At 44.8% G+C, this 20,888-nt stretch overlaps 1 protein-coding gene across 1 annotated transcript in view; it reads left to right on the top strand.

The window, feature by feature from the left end:
* The first annotated feature begins 1,755 nt into the window (after nucleotides 1–1,755).
* The window catches only part of PCGF3 (polycomb group ring finger 3), a 95,132-nt gene continuing 75,999 nt past the window's right edge, over nucleotides 1,756–20,888 (top strand). The window contains exon 1 of the mRNA XM_060237041.1: nucleotides 1,756–2,053. The gene's annotated coding sequence lies outside the window, so the exon portion shown is untranslated. The remainder of the gene's footprint in view (nucleotides 2,054–20,888) is intronic.

The following is a 20,888-nucleotide window of genomic DNA, read 5'->3' as shown; positions in this document are numbered from 1 at the left end:
ACCATCAAGGAAGTCGAAGGTTGCTATGCTGAGACAGACAATGACAAACCACCTCTGAGTGTCTCTTGCCTTGAAAACCCTATGGAGTCACATTTAACTGGCTGTGACTTGATGGTGCTTCCCCCTGACCCCCAGTCCTTTACAGATGACCAAACTAGTGAGTGGCAAATAGTTTGTTTCTATATCATCCCTCCATGTGATCATGTTAGGCGATGGCGGCAGCAGCAAAGAGTAGCAGATCTGTTAGAACAAATAGCCAGAACATCTGTTTTGCATTCAGAAGATCCCCGGTTCAGTCCTCAGTATCTCCAGTTAAAAGGATCAGATAGTAAATGTACAAGACCTGAGCCTGACCTTGATAGATTAGTGGACTCACTAGGTTAGAATGCAGATTCATGTGTTAATATTGCCTGTTCCTGAGGCCAGGAGAGACAGTTCTGAATTGGGTGTGAAGGGCATATGTAATCAGAATCTTCCTTTTAGTTCTGGGTTCCAGCTGTGCTTTCTGGGATGCACATGAGCCCACCTGGTGGGCACACTTTACAAAAGTTGTTCTTTAATGATGAAGAAGACTTAACAGCTTTGGCTTGGGGAATATCTGGAGATTTTTGGAGGTGGAGAATGGAGAGGGGAGGGACCTCAGCAGGGTACAATGCCATAGAGTCTGCCCTCCAAAGAAGCCATTTTTCTCCAGGGGAACCGCCTTTGGTCATCTGGAGATCACTTCCATAGGAGGTGGTGGTAGCTACAAGCATAGACAGCTTCAAGAGGGGATTTGATAAACATATGGAGCAGAGGTCCATTAGTGGCTATTAGCCACAAGATATAGATGGTCGCAGGGGTCGTTTTGTAGAAAAATAGGTGGTGGAGCTCATCCAGGGATTGTTATGCAGCTGCACATACTATTCAATGGACAAGGAGGCGGAACTCTCAGGAGGGGGAACTCTCAGGAGGAGGAGGAGGAACTCTCAGAAAGGTTCAGGAGCTGTGCTTCTGTGAGCTCCCACTGAATCTGAGGCCTGGATAGGGCAAGTAATTGTATTCTTGGTGCTTGCGGGGGGGGGGGGGGCGGGCAACAGTGGGAGGGCTTCCAGTGTCCTGGCCTCACTGGTGGACCTCCTGATGGAATCTGGGATTTTTGGCCACTGTGTGACAGAGTGTTGGACTGGATGGGCCACTGGCCTGATCCAACATGGCTTCTCTTATGTTCTTCAGTGTGATAGTGGGAGATCTCCAGGTGCCACCTGGCATTCCTACCAACACCTGAAGTGCAAGTTTCTGATACACACACGTGGTTAAAGATGACTTGGCGGGGCAGGAGAGGGACATTTATTTATTGTCATTTATTTAAGCCAGTTACCAGCCCGCCTTTCCCTTAGCTTGGCAACTGGAACCCAAGGAGCCTCTCACTCAACCACCTGTAGTATGTAGGACAGGGGGAGTGAGAAAGCCACGACCCAGGCCCGCACAAGCAGCAACCCGTTGCCATAGGAACGGAAGGTGTGAGTGTGGAGGGGCGAAGACCCCCATGTCCCTCTCCTCCCCTCACACGGACACCACCCGCAGCTGCGGTCCCGCTCGGGCTCCTCCTCCTCCAATCCCTCTCCCCCTCCCCTTCCCCTTGGCTCTGACTGAGGGACTGGAGGCTGCAAGCAGCCGCGTTGGAAAGGACGGGGAGGTGGAAAAGGTGGGAGGAGGGAGGAGAGGCGGTGCGCTCGCCTCGCTGTGCCCGAAGCGCGCATGCTCCCCTTTCGCGGCGCCCCCGCTCGGGCGCTTTCGGCTCCGCTCGGCTATTTCCGCCTCTTTGTTGTACTAACTCCCGACCGGAATAATTTTTTTCTTCCCCCCTCTCTAACCTTCTTTTGGCTCCCCTTATTAAAAAAGGGAAAATTAAGGAATCCAAACCAAGCCCCAAAGCAGCCCCCGCGAGTGTCTGAGGGGAGCGGGTCCCCTCCCCCATTCCACCCCACCCGCGTGGCCGGCGCCGTCCTCGTTGCTGCTGCTGCTGCTGCCGCCTCCTCCTCCTCCTCCTCTTCCTCCTCCCCCCAGCCAGGTCAGTGTCTTCTCTTGCTTTCCTTCCTCTCGCTTTCTCCAACAGCCCCGATTCAGAGGCCCTGCGGGTCTGCCCCCTTCGGCCTTCGGGCCAAGGGGGTTGGCATGGGGGGTGCAGATGAGAAGCTCTCCCATGCCCTGGGTGGGGGGCGGCGGCGGGCACCTCCTGTTTGTTTCCAGGGGAGGGGACTGTTGTGGGGGGGCAGGTGGAGAAGAGAGAGGTGCTTTGGGGGGCACGCGCGTCCCCTCTTAACGCATTGCTGGGGTTTCTTTTTGTGTGGGGGGGCATGTTTAACAATTTGGTGGGGTGGGTGGCCGGGTGGGCTTGAAGGGGCGTGTGCGGGTGTGTTGCTGTACAACTTTCTGTGACTGTTGCTGCAAATGTCCTCAAGGGAAGGGGTGCTGGTCTTTCCTGCTTCAGAGTTGAGAGACTTTCTCTGTGCCTCCCCAATATTGAGAGCTCCCCTCCCAAATTATAGCTGACACTTATTTTAGGGAGTTCTTTCTCTCCCTTCTGCATAAATATCGAGTTAAGATCTGTTCTTATTTTCTTGTTTTTGAGACTTCTTTCTCCTTTTCCCTCCTCCTCTATATAGCCCTCCCCTCAAAATATACCCTCTTTTTGGTGCCCTCTTTATTTCCCTTCCTCTCTTTCTAGCCTTTTACCCCCATGTAGCCTTTTCACTCAATTAATAGTTAATTCTTATTTTCACATTTCAGTGTCGTCTTTTTCTCTTTCTATTCCCCAAGCAACCCTCCCCCTCAAAGTATAGCTAATTCCTTTTTTTTAAAAAAATGTCTTCTTTTGGTGACTTTTCTCTCTCCCCACCCTTATCCACTTTTCAATTAGAAAGAAATTTGACTTATTCAGAAATCAGGTAGCCATAGGATACTATGTTTTACATTAAAAGCTGCAATTAAAAAAATTAAAGTATTCTCATACTTCTCATCCCCCACCCACCCCCAAGTTATGTGAAGGAGTAGTCTCGCTCACATGGTGACTAAGGGCTTGTTCATATCATTGCTTGCTTGTATGGCAATGCTGGCTGCTTGTGTGCTTTAAATTTATAAGCTTGTCGTGCAATTGTATAGTATGTATTTTTTTAAAAAAAGAAGTGATGTTTGTTTGAGGGTCTGCTGAGGCACAGTGTCTTAAGTTGATTTGCAGAAGTTTCTGTCTTGGTAGCAGCAGCCACTAACTTGGATCTTGCCACCCTTAAAAAAAAGTGTTCATGGCCTCAGGTGTCTGTAAGGAAATAATCAGTTTTGTGTTTTGTAGTCCAGGCACTGTTAATCTGAAAGGACATGTGCATATTGCCATCAGGTAGGGTTGCACTTAACACCTTAGCCAAACTTTTTATTCCAAAGTGGGCATTTTAAAACGATGTCTTCTTGACTGTGGTGATGAGAGAAATGGTTGTGGGAAGAGGTGATCAAGTTCATAGCTGAGGTGGACTTCATACAGTACTACCCAAAGTTAGCTTCTGATACACTTTTGTGTTTCTGGGATAGGAGCCCTGCAAAAATGAGTGTATGTATTAGTAACATGGTAACTTGATTTACTTGAGATGAGTGTATTGTGAACTATGAGGTCTTTGCTTCTTATCCTGGAGTGCCATTGTTGAAGAAACCCACTTTTGTGGTTTCAAGTTCAATTAGTCCAGAGTACATGAAGAGCCTTCATGTTGTCTTTTAAGTTTTGTGTTGCTGTGTTAATGGTAGCAGTAAAAATCTAGTGATAGCTAGTTACGAATATGCTGTGGAATGTTTCATATACTCCCAATGACTTGTTCTAAATCTCCCCGCAAGCGCAGAACCCTCCCCCTTTTGAGATTTTTACATATTAACAATGTACTTTTGTGTGATAGCGTTTTTTTTAACTACAAAGCTACAGAAGGTGCATAACTTCATCATATGGGAACTTGTCCTTGATTGACGCCATATTTTCAGTTCTCTGTGTTATAAGTGTATGTAATCTGATTATTTTGTTGCTTTGCATGTTAATACACTGAAACCGTAAGACAGGCTTTGCTTTTTCTCCTGATTCAAAAGCTTTAGTTTGTTTCTAACCTGTGGTGACCTGTTGGAAAGAGTTGTTTGCAGTGCAGAAGAACTTACTATCAAGTTAGGAGTTCTTCGCTAAAGGTGCACACAAATTAAAAGAGAAATCTTATTTGAATACACAAAGTGACATTTTATATAGAAAAGAGTATATTATGATTTTTTTTAAAGCACGGATCTCTTTCTAACATGAGAGGTTGTTACCCCATTTTCCATCTGCTGTACTTCTGTTGCATCTTGTGCAGTGGTCCTAACTATAATTTGCCATAATGTGTGAAATGTACAGAGCTGACCAATTTTCCCCTTGAATCTTGCATCTGGAGAAACTGACGTTTGTTCACAAAACCTTATTATACCATAATAAATCTGGTCTTTAGGGTGTCACAAGTCTCTTCTTTTGTTTCTTCTAATCTACTGCTGCTTTTCAAACTTGCTGCTTTCCAGAAGCCTTTTCTCCATTGTTTTCTCTTGTGCAAAACAATTATTGTGACATACTCCCTGACAATGCTTCCTCTAAGCTGTGGAGTCTTGTGAGCAAAAATTCTTCCTGAGCTAGTGGCATTAAAGTTGTGAGCAAGGAATTTGGCCACTGCCTCAATTAGTTTGCTCTAGGACCATCAGTTCCTGAGCTAAAACAAAAGCGTGTGAGCCAGAGGCTGAATAACTGGAAGCTATCTCACACTAACTTTGCTTAGAGGGGACACTGCTCCCTGGACTTGATGGGTCTGACTGTTTTCCTATAGAAGAATAGAATGCCATTTAGGAACACCCCCCCCTCCACCTGTGCATTGCAGAAGAAAGATTGCAGAAGAAATAATGCCCCTGTATAAATTGATGGTGTGGCCTCATTTGGAGTACTGTGTACAATTCTGGTCACTGCACCTCAAAAAAGATATTATAGCTTTGGAAAAAGTCCCGAAAAGGGCAACTAGAATGATTAAAGGGTTGGAACACTTTTCCTATGAAGAAAGATTAAAATGCTTGGGGCTCTTTAGCTTGGAGAAATGTCAGGGGTGACATGATAGAGGTTTACAACATTATGCACGGGATAGAGAAGGTAGAGAAAATAAAGTATTTTTCTCCCTTTCTCACAATACAAGAACTCATGGGCATGCAATGAAATTGCTGAGCAGTCAGTTAGAACGGACAAAAGGAAGTACTGCTTCACCCAAAGGGTGATTAACATGTGGAATTCACTGCCACAGGAAGTGGCGGCGGCTACAAGCATAGCCAACTTCAAGAGGGGGTTGGATAAACATGGAGCAGAGATCCATCAGTGGCTATTAGCCGCAGCGTATTGTTGGAACTCTCTGTCTGGGGAAAGTGATGCCCTATATTCTTGGTGCTTGGGAGGGACAACAGTGTGAGGACTTCTAGTGTCCTGGCCCCACTGATGGACCCCCTGATGGCACCTGGGGTTTTTGGCCACTGTGTGACACAGAGTGTTGGACTGAATGGGCTATTGACCTGATCCAACATGGCTTCTCTTACATTCTTATGCAGTAATGGGCATGTTGTTGTCCCAAGAAGCTGGCTTACCATGACTGATTTCCTTATTGAGAGACCTCTTGTGTAAACCCCAAGGAACCCTGGGGTTCTCTGGGACACAGTCTTCAAACCACAGATCTAGTCTACTTAATGTATTTGTACAGTATTAACAAACTACATGCATAGTTTTTCTGATGCAGAAACTTGCCTCTGAATCTAATGTCTGAGCAGAGTTTCTCCAAAGGCCCTTTCAGGTTACTGGAGAGCAAGGAGGGAAGACAGGATAAAATATATTAATAAGGAATTTCAAGCAGCCAAATTGAATTGTTCAGACTGAAAGTACATTTAGCTTATCGCGATCAATTCTAAACACTAACTTCAAGTTAAAATAAAAATCTCATAGTACCATTTGTGTACCTAAAGTCGTACATACTGTTCTACAGAAGGCAGAAGTGGGAACTTCTAATTGGTTTTGCCATGTATCAGGCATGGGAGTGGGAAGAGGAGAATCCTACCCCTGCATTGTGGGTGGTGCATAGAAATTTTCATGCAGGCAGGAAAAAGAAATTCAGTTTTTAAACCAGCAAAATTAAATTGCAGGTTTAAAGCGCAGCCGTACAGCATATCTGCATGCGATTGATTGTCATTCTGGCTTTCACTATGGTAGGTAGCCCTCCACGTGGGTACCTCCGTTCTCTAGACCTATAATGCTGGAACTGGTGAGAAGTGGCATATGCCAATGCAGTTGCAGTGCCATCCTTGCTAGGTGAGGGGAGTGGGACAGGTCGGTCTTGTAATGCAGCCTCTTGGCTGAACTCCCATTACAGCCAGTTGCTATCATATTTCAGTAACATGGGCTTACTCTGGTACAGCTAGTTCTGCGTTAGCCAAAAAAGCAACCAGGGTGGCATGCCAACAAACTCCCCTGTGTTCTGTCCCCAGACCACCCCCCCACCCCTCCCGTTCTCCCATGCTGCCCACCTTTCATGTCTCAGAGGCATCTGTTTGGAAATGCTGTGTGATGTTCTATGTACTTCATTTATATCCCACCCTTCTCACTGGGGATTCAAAGCAGCTTACATCATTCTCCTCTTCTCCATAGCAAACCTGTGATGTAAGTTAGGTTGAGAGTACAAGATTGGCCCAAGGTCATCCAGCAGTCTTCATATCTTGAGGAATGAGCTGCAGTGATGGCCAGCTGCTTCTCTTGAATCACTGACACCTTGGGTGTGATGTCTGTTGGTGTCTCACTTTTTTTTTTGCTTCTGCTTTCTTTCCAAGGAGCTCCAGGCAACATAAACTGTTCTCATTCTGCATATTGTCCTCCCAATAACCTTAGAAAAGAACAAGAATTCCACAACACCTTAAAGACTAACTGAATTTGTGGCAGGGTATGAGCTTTCATGAGTCACTGCTCACTTCTTGATCTGTCCCAGTAACCCTTTGAGGCACTTCATTCTGTGAGAAGGTTTCTGGTTCAGGGTCACCCAATAAACTTGGTGGCAGCATGTGGAGGGATTTGAACCCAGTCTAACCACTGTGGCAGAGAGTATTCTCAGTTTGCACTGGGAACTAGTGAGGCAGTCAGGGAGAGAGGGTATCAGAAAAGAATTTAAGCTGTACATATCTATTTCCATTGTGATCACCTATTTGCTAGCTCAGTTGGTCCTAGGGCTGGGTTGCAGACCACTCCTGGTTTTTTCCTTGTCTTGTATGTTCTTTATTTTTTAAAACACAATTTATTATACTGTAATATATTGCAATAGCACATTATCCTTTGTTATTAAAAAAAATTAATACATATAAATTACATTTTCTCCATCCCTCCCCCTTTTAGTGACCCCCAGCAGTGTATTTTATTTAAATTGTTAAAAAGGTAATAAATTTTATCTATTAAAGAATCTTCATAAAAAGTCTTGTATGTTCTTATCCTGACTTTCCTTCAAGGAGCTCAGCATACACTATGAGATTGGCTAGGCTGAGTGAGAGAGTGGCTAGCCCAAGACACTGAGTTTCATAGCGGAGCTTTGAACTTATGTTTCTGGAGGACTGCTCTGACTCCATAACATCATACTGACTCCCTTGTTTGTGAAGCATGACAATATTCTTGTCTTAAAAGGAAAAGAGATGAGCCTCTTTTAGAAAAGGAAACTATGAGTGCAGCAACTGACTTCAGTTTGAATAGGAATATTAAAGCATGACTCTGTGTCTCTTTTTAAATATTTTTTTTCAGGAAACAAGAACCTATTTTTTCACTTGCTTTATCCCTAAAACTCAGGTTGGCCAATACAGTTACTGCAGAATTTTTTTTAAAAAAGTCACTATTTTCTAGGTGCTCACAATAAATACACATTTGAGGTGGAATTGAGGGCCAGATCTTTTGCTAAGGCCTGGGTCAATCTGGTCCCAACCTGTGAGCCACCTTCAGATCTCGCCAGGCACTGCCTGTCTGCTTGAAGAGCCAGTGCTGTGACTTCTTCACCTTTCTTCTATCAGCCACTGAAGATCAGGCTTTAGGCATAGTGGTGATGGCTGCTGCCATTGGCAGTCTCTCCAAAAGCGCTCTGATTGTCATATGAACATATGAAGCTGCCTTATACTGAATCAGACCCCTGGTCCATCAAAGTCAGTATTGTCTTCTCAGACTGGCAGTGGCTCTCCAGGGTCTCAAGCTGAGGATTTTCACACCTTTTTGCCTGGACGCTTTTTTGGTGATGCCAGGGATTGAACCTGGGACCTTCTGCTTCCCAAGCAGATGCTCTACCACTGAGCCACCGTTCCTCCCGAAACTCATTTGTTATGTGGGCTGGATCTGACATGAATGAGACCTTGTTGGGCTGGACCATGTCGAGTTGTACCAAGCCATGTCGGGCTGGGCCATGTGTGTACCTATTTCAGATTAGGTAGCAGAGATATAAATTTTATAAAGAACACAAACACAAATATATATTTTTTTAAACTTAAAACATGCTTAAAACATTAGTACTCATAGGTCTTAAAGATACTTTCTTTGTATTTCTCCCATGGGAGCCAGGGAACTGGGCAAAGGAAGCTCTGGCTCTTTCCTTCCTTCTTTCCTTCCCCAGCCAATAGAAGGAAGAGAGGGTAGCTCTGCTGTGCAATTGAGAGAGCCTGTCAAAGCAAGCTATTCCTCCCCAAGGGAGGAGCCTCAGCCTGTGGAGAAAATAGAGATTTTGCTCTGTAGCTCCTGTGCAGTTGAGCAAGCCTTGCAAAGCAAGCTGCTATGTAGAAGGAAGCAAGAGAAACGGAGAAGGAAGCAAATGACAGCCAGTTGCTTGGGGGCCTGATAGGAGCCATCCAGGAGCCTGATTCGGCCTCCGAACTGCATGTTCGACACCCCTGTATTAGGGGCTGATACTTAGTTGTCCGTTTGAATTGGGTGCCTGGAAATCGCCCAACCTTCCCTTTGCTGCCTTTCTGTTACTCTGCCCGTCCCTGTTTTACAATGAATGCGGACTGGAGGCCACTCTTCAAAAAGGATGTGGACAGTGGAGTGGGTGCAGAGGAGAGCGGCAAGGATGATTGGGAGGGGGCTGGAGACCAAGCCCTATGAGGAAAGGCTGAGGGACTTTGGAATGTTCAGTCTGGAGAAAAGGAAGTTGAGGGGGAGACAGAATCTCTCTAAGTATTTGAAGAGCTGGCACTTAGAGGAGGGCATGGAGCAGTTTCTGTTGGCTGCAGAGGATAAGACCAGCAACAATGGGTTTAAATTAAGGGCAGGAAGGTACCCACTGGATATTAGGAACAACTTTTCTTACAGTATGAGTTGTTCAGCAGTGGAACCAGCCACTGATGGAGGTGTGAACTCTCCCTCACCGGCAGTCTTTAAGCAGCGGCTGGACAGACACTAACCAGGGATGCTCCAGGCTGATCTTTCATGGAGCAGGGGGTTGGACAAGATCAGGGGTGGCCAAACTTGCTTAAGAGCCACATAGAATAAACACCAGATGTTTGAGAGCCTCAGTACATTAGTGTTAGATATTTGAGAGCTGGAAGGAGGGAAGACAGCCAGGCAAATAGATGGGGCGGAAGAGGTGGAAAGAAAGCAACTTTAACATTAAATGCATTCTCCAAGCTGCCGGCTGGCCTGGAGAAGTGATTTGAAGAGACAAATGCCTTCTTCAATCTGGCTGATGAGGTGGTAGGGGCTTCGGGAACCACACAATGTATGTGAAAGAGCCATATGTGGCTCCCGAGCCACAGTTTGACCATCCCTGAACTAGATGATCCGTATGACCCTTTCCAACTTTGTGATTCTATGATCTGTCACCTCAGTCTCATGTTTTGTAATATATAGAATTCTAAAACTCACTGCTTGTAGAAAGCTAGTTTGTGGGAGAGAATGATAACTCTGAAGCCTTCTCCTAAATATTCTAAATGTGCAGGAGGCTTTTTTTAAATATGTGGGGAAGTTTTCCAACAAATGATCCCCCTGTCTGTAGCCTGAAGTGGTCCAGTCCATGAAAAGCCTAATCACTTGATTTCTGAATTCATAAACTGTCTCTAATTCAGGTCCAGCCAGCCGCTCAGTCATCTGTTCACACATCTGAAGTGAGGTGACTTCCCTCTCTCTAGCGTTTTTGTTCTTCAGTAAGCTGAGAGGGCAAAATAGAGCATCGTTGTTTCCTGTCTTCTAAACCGATCCATAGACTGTCACTTTTTTTTGCAGTCCTTAGCCCTGTCATAATATTTTTACCTGCTTCTGCTTTGATATTGAGTGAACACCTTTTTCTCAAATGTGTGGTTTTGCTGCTGAGAATCAGTACCTCTTTGTTATCCCCTTTAACATGACCTTTGTGAACAGCTGCTGGTTTCTGTGTTTGAAGTTAAGACCAGTTGTCTAACAGCCGCTTTTGAAGAAGTTTGTGCGTCCTGAAGGTAATCACCTTTTGCTTGCCTTCTTACGTAAAGCAGGGGGAGGTGGTCTTGGTACACATGTCCAGATGTGGCATGGCAGATTAGTTTGTGCAAAACGTGTGGCTGTCCAGGCAACCAAAGCAAGCTTCTGAGATGCCAGCAGTCCAGCTGGGGCCCGTGGCATGGGAGAAAGGGATGGACATGGCTTATGCCTCTCATTGTCTCCTGCATTGCCCTTTGTGGAGTGGTCATAGCTTGGGGTAGAGCATCTGCTTGGCATGCAGAAAGTCTTCGGTTCAGTCCCTGCCTTCTCTGTTATGTCCCTGGTAGAGCATTACATTCTATTGGTAGCAACTTGCTGGTGAGCGCCAACTCTAAAGAGGCCTGGCGGTCCTTGACAAGAGCCAGGGATTTTTCAGTCTTAGCTCCAACCTGTGGGACTTTCTGCCAGAAGTCACCTGGGTCCTGTAGGACCTTAGGCAATTCCACAGGGCCTGTAAGGCAGAGATATTCCACCAGGCTTTTGACGGAGAACTGTATGCTGTGAAATTCTGGAAGGAGAACTCGGTTAGCAAGACACCATCAGGGTTTTGAAATTTTATTGCTTAATTTGTATTGTTATGTTTTCCCTGTGTATTTACTTGTATTTTTAACTTGTGTTTTTACTTGATGTGCATCGCCTAGACTGGGATGGGGTGATTAAGTAAGTTGTATTATTATTTTTAATTACTACTACTGCAACATCAAGTAGTAGGTGAAGTGAAAGACAGTCTACCTATGACTCGGGAAAGCTACTGTCAGTCTGAGCAGTGCTGACCTTAAAGGACCAGTGATTGGATTTAATATAAAGTAACTTCATGTGCTAGCTGGATTATAAGTGAGGCCTCGGGATTCTGGCATCTTCCCTGGGTCTTGGCTTGCTCCAGTGGGTCTAATCAAGCTCAGTCCTCCCTCCCCAGTTGGTTGCTGGCTTACCAGCATCTTTCTAAAGTAGGCATTGTATTTTCTAGGCACTCTGACCCCAAAAGTTTCCTACCTCTGGTGTAAAGCATTCCAAATCATATGGGAATGCTTATTTAAATTGGTCATGTTCTGTTCCTTGTGTGATTGCTTTGAAGAGACTGCTTGACCACATCCAATTGATTTTTCTGGATTTAACATAATGTTCAGTCTAAAGCAGGGGTGTTGAACTCTTTTTTTATGAGGGCTGGATCTGACATAAATGAGACTGTGTCAGGCTGAGCAAAGTGTGTCATAAAATGTAATGCCAGGTGGTGGCTATGTAAACTTTATAAAGGACACAGACAGCCCTTTAGCTAGGGGCCATGGATGTGAGAGCAGGTAGCTGGAGAGGCTGGGGCCACCCCTCTTCTTCCTCCCTGTGTGATTTAGAGCCAGCCAATAAGTTGATTGACTCACCCTTTAAATGGCATGGGACAGGCAACGGCTGCTCTTGGGTGCCCCTTCCTGTGCAATTAGAGTGGGAGGGAGAGGGGTGGCTCTGGGATGGGGGGGTGAGCCCCCCCCAAAAAAACCTGTCAGGGGCCAGGCCCTGTGGACCCCTGGTTAACTTTGGGCCTGGACACAGACAACACAATTAAAGTTGTTTTTTTTTTTTAAACCCTTAAAACATGCTTAAAAGATTAACACTCTTGCAATATTTTGCTTTTGCAATGTTTTGTTTGAGAGCCAGTTTGGTGTAGTGGTTAAGTGTGTGGACTCTTATCTGGGAGATCCGGGTTTGATTCCCCACTCCTCCACTTGCACCTGCTAGCATGGCCTTGGGTCAGCCATAGCTCTGGCAGAGGTTGTCCTTGAAAGGGCAGCTGCTGTGAGAGCTTTCTCCAGCCCCACCCACCTCACAGGGTGTCTGTTGTGGGGGAGGAAGGTAAAGGAGATTGTGAGCTGCTCAGAGACTCTTCAGAGTGGAGGGCGGGATATAAATCCAATATCTTCTTTATTTAACAGTTTCTGATAACTGACACCTCTTGCTCTGATTTCTTCCATCAAAATCTGGAGATAATGCCTGTGCTGTAGCAATCTTGAGTATGCTGTTCAAGAGTTGTTCAGGTGTTTATCTGTAAGTTGCAAACCTACTCTTGATTTATTGACATTCATTACAGAAATATCATAGTCAATGCTTTAAGCCCAAGACCCAAGGGGCAACATGAAATGACTGGGCACTCCGAGCTTTGGTACACAAGTTGCTTTGTATGCTGGCCAGCTCTGCTCTGTAGCTCCTGTGCAACTGAGCAAGCCTGACAAAGCGAGCTGTGATGCAAGAGAGAGAGAAGGAAGCAGATGACTTGCTCATGGGCCTGATAGGAGCCCTTTGGGCTCTGTTCCAGCCCTCAGGCTGCATGTTTGGCACCCCTGGTCTAAAGGAAGCTTTGTTCAGTTGCTATGCTGTAGATGTAAATGGGTTATCTTATCATTCAGGGAAGTATAGCAACTATTTTTCCCTATGTATATTCATATATTAAAGGTCACTTTCAGTGTTATTATTTCCTACAAGAAATAGCATGCAACCAGCATGTTTGCAGTCACAGGTGCATGGATATATTCCCCTCCACAGAGGCTGTGTTATTATTTGGAAGTGCTGATCCTGTGCTTAGATACCATGAAGGGCTGAATAAGGTGAACAAAAGTACTGTGAATTAGTGGGGGGAGCCAATATGGTAACTGGTGTATAGGGGTCTATACTTTTCTTAAAATATCATGTCTGCCACATAGGGGTGCTCTTTTGCCTATTGATAGCTAGATGATGAAGGTGGTGAAGAGTGCTTTTAACAGTTTAAATTGGCATGCTTAATTATAGTGATTCCTGGAAAAAAATGACTTGGCCACCTTTCTAACATGCCTTCGTGTGAAATTCAGTTCAGATTACTGTAACGTGCTGTGTGCAAGATTGAGACAGTTTGGAAACTTCAGCTGATACAAAATTCAGTGGCCTATTATGCATGCACAGTTTACTGCAAAGAATCCGAGTAGCCAAGCCTTTAAGCTTGACTTTGGATTCCGTGCCTGCCATGCGCACCATTTGTTTTTCTCCGGTGTATTTATTCTGCAGCTACAACCAAAAAGGCTTGACTGCTCAGATTCTCTGCTGTAAGCTGTGCGTGCAGCCCAGCCAAGATTGCTATGCCTGTGGGGAGCCGATGGCAGGAGAGGGCAGCCCAGCTGGGAGTAATTTCTCCTTTTTTACAGCACTAGTGATAGGCTCATTTCGCTATACTCATGCCGCTTGTAGAAAAAATTAAATGTCAAACAACAGGGGACACACCGATGAATGGCAGAAGATACAGAGCGGGCAGAATGACCTGGATGTAGGCTTGGGAATGACCTATGAGGGGTGGGAAAATGTTGGGGGGAAATCTAAGGAAATCTGTATGCTTTTGAATTACCTTCGGCTTGGAAGTGAAGTGAGGGAAAACCCGGCACAAAAACACTCATAGAAAACCTGGGAAAATAGTGAATGGAAAGTGAACAGAGTGCTAAAGGGAGGACGAACAACGCAGAACAAATAAGAAAACCTGACAGACATGCATGGTGAAAGCGAGGCATAATAGTCCAGTATCTCTAGGGTTAACAGGAGGATGTAGAAATTGGCATGTCGCATCACTGCTAAAGTTGCTTCTGGTTTGTTTCTGGGCCCAGTTATCTTGCTATTTTTGGACTTTAAAGCCCTTTCTAGCTTGGAACCGCCTACATCCATACCAACCACCCTGGATCCTGTGCACACTGTTTGGGAGGGTGGCTTATTTTGGAATCCTGCCTTTTCATAGGTTTGATCGATTTCTGTGGCTGCAAGACTGCAGAAGTCTTTTTCTGTATCTTTACGGGCCTTCTAAAAATATGTGAAGGCCCATCTGTATTCCAGAAAGCCAACATGTAATTTTGTTGCGCTGTTTTCCTGGGATTTTCAATTGACTGTATCTTTTGTCACAGTCTTAATCGTCTTTTTATTGTGGGTTTTGGTTGTAAGCTGCTTTTTGTATTATTTAGCGCAAAAGCAGGATATAAGTTCTAAATAATAACAGAAACTTCTTGCAATGGAGTGTTTTCCTTGTAGGAGTTTGTCATGTTTATAGGGATTGAGGCGATTCGGTGGTAGCCTGTCCCATTACAAGATAGCACTAATGTGCACACTGAAATATATATGCACACCTCCCCACCCTCTACATGACTTGGCATGTTTTTTGTTTCTAGTCTTAGCTGGGGAGCAGGCTGGAATGTAAACTTGACTGTGCATTAGCCGGGTTTATGGGATAGATTGCTTTTTCCAGGAATGCAGAAATCCAGGAATTTCCAGGAATGCTTTTCCAGGAGTACAACCCTAGCTGCCTGTACCATTTAGAGCGCTGTTTTCATAGGCTGGTTACCTGTGGGTTTGTCTGAGTAGAAAATGAATATATTGAATGATACCATCTTTTTCACTTTTAAGAAAACCCACAACAATGTTGTGTAGAAAGGAGAGGACAGCAAGCTTGGGTTTGCCATGTATTGCCTGTAGGGCTGCCAACCTCCAGGTGGTACCTGGAGATCTTCCGCTGTTACAATTGATTGCCAGACAACCAAGATGAGTTCCCCTGGGGGAAAAGTCTGCTTTGGAAGGTGGACTCTGTGGCATTATACCCTGCTGAGGTCCCTCCCCTTCCAAACTCCCTAGACTCCGCATCTCAAATTTCCAGGTATTTCCCAACCTGGAGCTGGCAACCCTAATAAACGAGAGGTACCCAGAAGGCATCTTGTTCTGCTTTTCTCCCTGGGGTCTGAAACCCCTGCTACCAGGTAAAACATGCTGGAAGGGTATGCTGCTGCAGTACATTAGAGGCGACAGCCTTCATGCAAAACTGCATGTTCAACACTGCTGTTTTTAAGAGCCATCAGGCAGTTAAAATGTATGCAGATGATTGACCTTCCAGGTTTTACAAACTCCTGCCATTGTTTCCACTTTATTGGTGTTCAAGTGCAAGGGGGGGGGGGAGGGAAATTTGGAACCACATATACCGATATGTTCACTCGAGCCAACAATGGGAGCTGTTAGAAGAAGGGCTCCGAAAGCAGAAACTGTTGCCAAGGCTATTCATATAAAGTATAATCGTAGGCAGACATAATCTGTGCACGTGAAGTTGGTCTATACTGCCTGTTCCCAGTGCTGTCAATAGACACGAGGGAGTCACGTGACGCTGCCCTCAGGGCTTGATTCCAAGCCTCTGCTTTATAGCACAGCACTGGAGGCTATTGACTGACATTTAGTCTTCCTCACTAATCTTTCTCCTGCTCCTGAAAGCAGATGCCTTACCGTAGGTGATGGGCAAAAATGTAGCCTCCTTGATGGCTGACCTCCGGTGTCATCCCAGCGCTCTGCTTACAGGTCAGGGAATTGTCACTAGTATTTAAGAAAGCCGCATCAAAAAAAAAGTGCAACTAGGTGGAGTTTCACTCAGGAAATCATGTTCTAAAATGAAATATTCGAAGAGGGGGACATGACTTTTTTCTTGTGGAGCTATTGATACTTCTAATACCCAAGGTTCAGCTTCGCAAATAGCCACTTACTTGGGGTCAGTAACATTCCTTCTGGGTGACTAGTTTTGTCAGATCTGCTGCTGCTCAAGTCAACCTGTGATGCGCATGGATACCTCCTGTCAGGTAAGCTGCTAAAACCAAGCAGATCATCCTACTTATCTGCACGTCCGCGGTTAATAGTAGCGATATGTATTTCACATCTAAAGCTAACACGAGTGGCTGTGCACTGCTTCTTTGTCCTTAGGAACAGGTAGAAGTCTTCTGTCATTAAACATTCATGCTGCCAATATAAGACTTCTGAATCTGTAGGTGTGCATGTTTTGTAAAATGAATGCAGGTCTTAGGTGGATATTCCCCCCGCCCCCCGGCCATCATAAAGGATGCTTTGGGTATAGCTTAATGGGGGGATGGATTCAACCAGGGCTATTTGTAGAAAAATCCCAGCAGGAACTCATTTGCATATTAGGCCACACCCCCTGATGCCACCATCGTTTTGCACGAGGCTTTTTTGTAGAAAAAGCCCAGCAGGAACTCATTTACATATTAGGCCACACCCCCTGATACCAAGCCAGCAGCAACTGCATTCCTGTGCATTCCTGCTAAAAAAAAAAAAGCTCTGTAATATCCAACCATCCTCCGGAGAGACTTCTCCAATCTTCTGCAATGGATGAGCCGCTTACATCGGAGAAAGGCTTCAGTCTTGAACTAAAGGGAAGTTGGGGGGTGGTATTCATGTGTCAGTAAATAGATTAAATAATTAATGAACATTGCTTAATGGAGTTGGTAGGGTAGGGGTAAAATCCATCCCTAATATTGCCAGTGTTTCTGGGTTGTAATGGCTGCAGAGATAATATAACAGGTAATTGTGTTTGGAAAATTTTACCCTTGGGCATGTATGTTGAACATACAAATCTGCCTCACACAAAGTCAGACCACTAGTTTATTCAGCTCAGTGTTGTCACCTGCAGCCAGAGTGATTCTTCAGGGTTTCAGGCAGAGAACGGTCTCAGCATCTGCTTCCTGCGGTGTTAGGCGCTGAACCCTGGACCCTTCTTGCATGTCAACCACACACACGTGGTTTAAGCTACTTTTCATTTGTCACCTTCTTGACTTGGAGGCCAGGGAGGAGGAACTATGCTTGCAAACACACTGTGGTAATAAACAAAGTGACCGTTAGCTTGGTTGATCTTGGTGTCTTCTAAGCAGTAGATTGTCTTTGAGCATGTTGGTGGCATGTGCCTGTTCAAGGGCTATGCTAGTTGAAGAGATAAGATGCCAGCTGCTGATAGAAACTTGGTACTTTACAATAGTGGTGGTCTGCATGGAAGGTCCACAGTTTGGTCCCATCTGTAACCCTGATTTTAGTTTGCTTAGTTTGCCATGGAGTGAATGGTTGCCCTAGCATTCTAGTTTGGGACAGAACATTACTTAGGTTAGTTATGATAGTACAGGGGTGGCTCACACGTATTGTGTGGCTCTTGAAGCCACCACTGCCCCGTTGGTTGGCAGCTTGGAGAATGTATTTAAGTTGATTTTTCCCCTTCCTTCCATCTTGTGACTCTCAGACATCTCACATTCATGTCTTGTGGCTCTCAAACATCTGACATTTATTCCGTGTGGTTCTTACGTTAAGCAAGTTTGGCCATCCCTGTGATAGTAGGTGGATAGGAGAGTGCTTTGCATCTTGTTGCGCATTTAAATACTTGCTTCATCACTTCAGTTTTCATTTTACCTAATACAGGTGTCAGTATGAAGAAAACTTGTCTATGTGGTGCCTTGGTATGTGATGGAGTGATGCTAGTTGTGATGTTGTGTGGTTTTTCCTTGGGGTTGTAAAGGAGAAAAGTTGGGTCTCTGCTAGACAGGAGTCCCTGTTCTAATGATAAAATCCCAGCAAAAATGGGAAAGTCATTTATTTGCACAGAGCAGTGCCTTGTCTGACTCTATAGAAAAGGGCAACTCTCTGATATGTGGGTAGGACTGGTATGAGAGAGATGGTATTGGTCTCGATACTTTTTTGGATTATAAATCTCCAGAAAGTTTGCTTGAACCAGCTCCATTGAACTAAATGAGAGGAGCACAGGAATATAGCATGACCACTTCCAGATGGATTCTACTCCTAGCAGTGTCAGCCTGTGACCTTTCTACAAGGTTGTGGTTTCACTGATAGGGCAAAGCCTGGCTACCCAAATGAATGGTGAGTGTGTATGGAGAATTTTTCAAGTTAGCATTCATCCTGCACGTTCTACTGTTAAGTGTTTATTTTCCAAATAGGGGAAAGTTTGGTTCCAGTGTTGTCTGTAAACCTTGTATGGGTTAATTTCTTATGTATTCAGTGATTCATGGCGTATCGTCCCAGAGTGCTTCGTGCATTTCTACAACAGGCATTATAAAAGCACTTGTCCTTGTGACATTGGTGGTGTTCTGTCTGGTGTACATTTGGCACTGAACAAGGGGGGGGGGCATCAGAGGTTGCTGGCCCCTCTTGGCAATTACCATTTCTTGTTTCTTGGGGAGGGACGGTGGCTCAGTGGTAGAGCATCTGCTTGGGAAGCAGAAGGTCCCAGGTTCAATCCCTGGCATTCCAAAAAAGGGTCCAGGCAAATAGGTGTGAAAAACCTCAGCTTGAGATCCTGGAGAGCCACTGCCAGTCTGAGAAGACAATACTGACTTTGATGGACCAAAGGTCTGATTCAGTATAAGGCAGCTTCATATGTTATCTCCCACTCTCAGCCTCTCATCACCTACGCTGCTGCCTGGGAACTGGAGCTGCTGACACTCATTTGTTCTTGGTTCCCCAGATGTCTTGCGAGAATTTGGGAAACCCCAATGAGTGGCATGCCCAGGTTGTCTTGGGAGCCAGGAGGTAAATAGTGGCTCTTGGGTTTGAGGTAGGCTATGAGATAAGAGCCTCGTGGTGCAGAGTGGTAAAGCTGCAGTACTGCAGTCCTAAGCTCTGCTCACGACCTGAGTTCGATCCCGGTGGAAGCTGGGTTCAGGTAGCCGGCTCATGGTTGACTCAGCCTTCCATCCTTCCAAGGTCAGTAAAATGAGTACCCAGCTTGCTGGGGGGAAAGTGTAGATGACTGGGGAAGGCAATGGCAAACCACCCCGTCAAAAAGTCTGCTGTGAAAACGTCATGATGTGACGTCACCCCAGAGTCAAAAGCGACTGGTGCTTGCACAGGGGACTACCTTTACCTTTTTACCTTATGAGATATGGTGGTGATGAAAGGTGGAGGCTGCTGTGTATTTTTAAATTTTATTTACCTGTTCACTCATTTTATTTACCTATTTAGATACCTGCTTTTCTTCCCCACAGGGGATCCATGTGGCTAAACATTCTCTTCTCTGTTTTATCCCTAAAACAACCCTGTGATGTAGGTTAGACTGGGGAAAAGTGGCTGGCCCAAGCTTCCGTGGCAGAATGGGGATTCGAACCTGGGACATTAGGCCATCACATACAAAGTTCCAGTCTGTGTTCTTTCTTTTCTTTTTACTACAAAGCTTCTTTTATATTTTCCTTTAACACCTGCTCTTCTGCAGTTGTTCAGAGCTTGGCTTACGTGGGGTTCTCAAGAGGTCTCCCATCCTAATGGCTTACAGGGTTAGACCTGCTTAGCTTATAGCTTTGGCAGTAGAGCCCACCAGTCTCTGGTCCATTATTCTGACATATAGCATTAGTGAAAGGTTTCTTTAGTATACTCTCTTAAGCAGATAACGGAATCCGATTCTCAAGTTCATATTCTTATCATTAAAAAAAACCCCGGGCCAGTTTGTATATACCCTTCTCTCTGTACAAGTGTTTCTTTGAACTGAATTCATTATTTTTAAGAGAATTAGTCATTTGATAAATTTGAGCAGTTCTTCTACATGGTTCTGAGGAGATTAATATCAAGATGCCAGGAACGAAATGGGGTAGTTTTTTTTAACAAAATCTGAGAATACCTTAGACTTCCAGGAATTTAGATTCATGTTCATTTACCCTTAATGCCTTTTTAATAGTTAGACCATAGGTTTCTCTGGTGGGAGCCAAATTTTTATGTGCACTGTCCGTATCTGTGATGGAAGATGAAAAGAGGTGCTGAAATGTGAACTGTGGAGCTCGCTCCCCTGAGAGGTGAAGCTGACACTGTGCCTAAAGGCTTTCTGGGCTGAATTTAAAATTTTTCTCTTCTGGGAAACTTTTGATTTGGGTTAAAGAAGTATGGTGCTTCCATTTAAATGTCTTTATGAATATTGGGGAGTTTTTCTATCTGATATTAACTGTTAAGTTGCCTCGAGTGCCTTCAGATGGAAAGGTAGTTGAGAAATAGTCAACAAAAGATTACTCTGTTACTTGGCTTAACTTTCTTCCCATATGACAGCGTACCATGATAAGAGTCCAGCAGGCTCTATGCTGGAATGCTGGTCTCAGTTACGAGAAAACTTCATATGCTCAGCACTAAACACTTAAAGGTATGAGTCCTTGTAGGCGGCTTGGGCATTCTGTTCAAAATCCCTGCTGTTCAGGTAGTCTGAATTAGGTAGTCTTAAAAGAGCCTCCCTTTCAGACACTGCTAGTAGCTAAGGTGGCTTGGACTGTGTTCTAAATTTCAGATTCAGATTATTTTTATGGTACATAACCAATAAAAACAATTTAAGAAGCCAATCCATTCAAATCCGACGTACAAAGTACTCAAACATTTAGGCACAGTCGTTACAGTAGAATAAAAAATATTCGAAAAAGGGAGCTTTACAAAATTTCAATGTTCTAAATTTCCATTCCTCACTAAAATCAGTGCAGTTTAGTCATTTTTTTGGGGGGGGGGTACAATTTGAGCCCTCCATTTTCTGAGAGAGGAGTAGGCCCTCCTGTCTTTGTCTTTTTTTTTTTTTTAA

This window comes from Heteronotia binoei, chromosome 4 (assembly GCF_032191835.1).
Source record: "Heteronotia binoei isolate CCM8104 ecotype False Entrance Well chromosome 4, APGP_CSIRO_Hbin_v1, whole genome shotgun sequence".
NCBI lineage: Eukaryota > Metazoa > Chordata > Lepidosauria > Squamata > Gekkonidae > Heteronotia > Heteronotia binoei.
Note: the sequence above shows the minus strand (reverse complement) of the source record. Positions and strands in the feature narration are given on the sequence as shown.